A 4575-nucleotide genomic window follows, 5' to 3' on the forward strand; every position below is an offset into this window, starting at 1 on the left:
CTATGGATTAAGGTGAAAGCAACGGACCTCATACAGAGCTTGAAACAGGGGAGGTAACCAATGACCGGGTTATGTTGACTGGATCATGACACCACGTCTCATTGATAAGGTCGTTATCTAGAATGCATTGTAGTTTAAATTTAAACACGGGCGTAACGGCTTTATCATCAGAACAAACTAAGTGACCAGCCTCGTTCCCCGATGAGCTCTGGTATGCCTCTCATGTGGTCAGTTTTGTCACGTGATTCCTATCCCTCACAGGGTGGACACCACTATTAATATTCCGGTGGAAGAAAAGCAACACCTAGCAGCATTAATATAAACATTAGTTAACACGAAAAGACGTGATGTATACAGTCTCCGCCCAGATGGATCAAAGGTCGCGCTACCAATCAAGCATCTACCGGTAGAGAGTATTTTTTGGTTTGGGTGGGGGGGCAGGGCACCATTGTTTTTTTAACCTAGGCAGGAATTTTGGCCTAGAACAGTTCATCAGGGTTGGATGCGAACATACCGGCTATTTAACTAGTGTTTTTCTGCGACATCGCTCTGAATTACCTAAAGCAGGATTTAGCGGTTTGCTGAGGGAATTGACACCTGTGTCATGTTACGCGCTTTTCTGAAATCGTATCTTTAGTGCCCAGGATGTAAGACCTTTCATCAAATGTATGTGCTGAATGCAAATAGACTACAGCATACGGAGTAAAACCAGAGCAGCGATAGTTAGCAGATTGTCGCGCGTAACTGGTGAAATACGGCCTCTTGTCAATTTACCTCCGTTACGGTTTCATTCTTAATGTTCGTGTAGACCTTTAAATAGTAGCAAATTACAAGCCCCCTCCTCCTCTCGCCCCATCTTCATAAACAACATGACAAAAAGCATCTCACGTCAGTCAGGGGCGCCGTGGGAATGAATGGGGGCGAGGGTCAGGCGAGGTGGAGGGGCAGTGGTGGTCAACAATGAATACAAAAAATCGTGTGAACATTAGGAATCAGTTGCTGTCGCAATATGAAAGGTCGTTGTCGTTTCACGAATCCTGAAAACTTTAAAGCAATAAATGAGTCCACCAATCCATCAATAATCCTTCTAATGTTTTGATCTGTCATCTAACAGATAATCCGATCAATAAGTCCATGCTGATCAAGTGTGTTTTTGACTCTAGTTCAAGGTTATGACTAGAACAATGATGAACGCCACATGTAGACCAGGTGTTATTCTATCAAATTGCATGCTGACAAACATTGCTTTTCCACGATATCTGTCAACGTTAAGATTTGCTGGTAAATCTGGTATTTAGATGACTACTATCACCGCGATTTTAGCAACCAGGCACCTGGTGTAAAATCTGTCAAGAAGGGGAGGAGTCTTTTTCTGTTTCAATAATAGTCACTGTTTGCATCGACGGGGCTTTAGCTGACTGGATCCCAGTGCATACACAGGGGGTACTTCTTCTATAGAGCTGTTTTGTAAAGCAACTACAAAAGAGTCTATAGTGTATCTCACATCTTCATTCCTATATAATTTGAAGATGAATGGTTAACTTTTAAGCGTGTGTCAAAACAGGTTCTTTAAAAACCCGTCAGTTATTTAAAGACTTACGCTTAAGAATCCCCGTGGGGGTAAATACAGTAGACAGCTAGGCACAATTTACATGTAAACATTGCCTCAGCGAGGGCTCGCATTTCCCAGGGTTTTAAATAAAACGCCTGGTTACTCAACGCTGCTTTACAAAACAACTATATAAACTTTACACTTTTCTGAAGAAAGTTTTGAAAGCAGCCGTATGGACTGTTTACTGATTAGCCCATAAGGATCTGAGCTCCTTAACTTTACTTATCTCCCAGTATCTTTCAGGTTGAGCTGTCATTTTAGAGTATACTATTCTCAGATATATGGTAGCCAGGTAGCGCCACACGCTTTCTCCCTTTTTTATTACCATGTTTTAAAAATACATTCAAAAGAAAAATATGACCTGTTAATTTACAGGCCCACCTGCGCTGTCGATCACGCTTTCCACCATTTTTTTTGGAAAACTTCCCCCCGGCACATCTTAGGGTATGATATCTTGTTCCTGCATAAATCTGGATACTGCTGGGAACTAAGCATCCGTGAAGCCTGATCGCTTATCATTTTCAGGTGATTGGGTATTAATTGTGATAACCACAGAGGATTTTTTGTATTTCTAGCCCCATGACTAAACCTTTTGGCCTAATTCTACTTTAGCCATGGTGCTTGGAGGCTGCTACTTTGTAAGCATTTACATGAACAGTTAAAATAAAACCTTGACTGGGGTAAATTGACAAGAGGCCGTATTTCATCGGTTACGTGGAACCATTTGCCAACGCCCACACTGTCGTTTCGTCTCTGATTTCACTCTCTATGCTAAAGTCTTCTATATTACTTACATAATTTTGTCGGATTATCTTTGTAAATCGCCGCGTTGTTTTTGGGTTCAGTATGATACGGTCCTTCAAAGAAACTGTTCGTAACTGTCTCACCTTTTACATCATGTGTTCATCTGCAGAAATCTCTAGAGTGTCTCCCAGGGCCTCCAGGGCCGAGTTTTACCGTGCTAGCGCAGTACAATGTCTCGAGGGTTTCTCACCAATCATTTCAAGTCCAGATCCAGCTTCCGTCCTCTTCAGTATTACGTGGGAGGGTCTGTCAGCAACATGTAGGGTTGTGGGTTTCCCTGCTCGATTTCCTCCCACAATAATGATGACAGCCGTTGTAGAGGTGATACATTCTTAGGCACAGCGTGAAACATCAATCAAATAAATAAATAAATAAAGTGTCTCCAATGAGGTCGTGTTTTCGAATGAAATTGTGGAATGAATTCAGGAGGTTTGTCAGGCAGGAATCAGTCAAATCTCTATTAAATTAAATCTCGGATAACATTTCTTCTTAAGTCATTAAATGCAGGGTTATGTACCATACTTTAAATTGTTCTTTTTTCTACATTTAAGGGGGATGCGAGAATTTATACTTCAAATAAGTGATAAACAAAATTAAAAAGCTGGTTCCCAATTTTTAGCAACGCTTTAAGACAAAATAAAAATAATCTTGATGTTTGTGGATTAAAACTGTAAAGGAAGTGGTTAAATTTCAGTATTGGTTTGCAAAGCGTAAGCAACGCCTAAGGACATGTTCTCGGCTATCCTGCTTTGTGGTGTTTTGTCTCTCAAGAATATGATTCAATAAACCATTCAATAAACATCATGACGTGAGATATATCTCTGAGAATTGCGTATCTGATATAAGGCAATCGAGTACAACTTCAAGGGGGTCTATTTTTCTCTCATCTGTATCACCTTTGGTTCACCTCCGTTGGGGACTTAGTGCTTGAACCCATTGTGGAAACAGTTTATAAATTCAAGTCCCTTTGATAACGTTTTTCTTGAGGATAGGTCCTTACCGATCCTTTGTATCTGTGATATAGAGACCTCCACTTGAGATGGTTTCATGCAAACGTATTTACTTCATTCAGTAAGTAAAAGCCCAGTAGTGTTTGGTGTACGAAATCCAGGTCGAAACTATGACAGACTGCAAGGACAAGAGCTTTGTGCCCCGAAAAGACTAACCATCTATTCTTCAAGAATAGAACTACCCTACATTACCTAAAATTTCGCCCACAAAAGTGCATTTTTAGAGGCAATTAAATGTCACCAAATATTACTTTTGGTGCTGAAACTTACAATTTTCCAGAAGAATACCATTTCATGTTCTAAGCAAACTTCAAAACACCTTTCTAAAATCAATGAAACTCTCAGAATCAGGAAAAATGGGCAAATTAGTTATGGACGAACTTTATGGTCATTTAGAGTATATCGCTTAGGTTTTCGGCTCGGAAGATTATTTGCATACGAGATAGAAAGTGTGGTGACTTTCCAGTTTCATGATAAAAAATTCAAGTTGAAGCCATCGATTAGCCCCATGAAAAAGCGAACCCATGAACACGAAACTTACATGTAACTACACGGCCTCGTCTTCAAAATAACTAATGCATTTTACGGTAAAAATCAAACTGTCTTAATCAGACTCCCAGTAAAAACGGTGAACTTAGTGCTGATTCGGTTATATTCCATTGCTATCATTGCCATTGATGAGCATGTCGAAAAGGTACAGTTTGTTTCATTTTGGAGCCCACTAGGGTTTTAGCGTCCCTTTCATATTCGTTTCGGGCTAATTATAACGGTGTCACAATGAGCCGGGTCGTAATGCTGTCTCACTCACTGTAAAGCCATGACATGACACCAGATATGACACCAGTGTCAGTAACAACATACTGACATCGCACTGACCTGTAATTGGCCTATGCCATAACGACTAGCAACACGTGATGGCAACACGTGACGGTACGCAATATGTGATATCGTATCGAGCTGCAGTATATGTATACAAGATAAACCATGAAACAGGTGTACATTCTGGGAAAACCGAGCGTCCAATCTTACATTGTTATACGAATCTAATCATATAAAACTTAACATTCGCAAGATCACTTAAAGACAAAATCAATTACATCTTAATGAACTTGAAAAAATGCAAAAAATACATGAAGTTGTCATGGCTTT

Source organism: Liolophura sinensis, chromosome 13, assembly GCF_032854445.1.
Source record: "Liolophura sinensis isolate JHLJ2023 chromosome 13, CUHK_Ljap_v2, whole genome shotgun sequence".
NCBI lineage: Eukaryota > Metazoa > Mollusca > Polyplacophora > Chitonida > Chitonidae > Liolophura > Liolophura sinensis.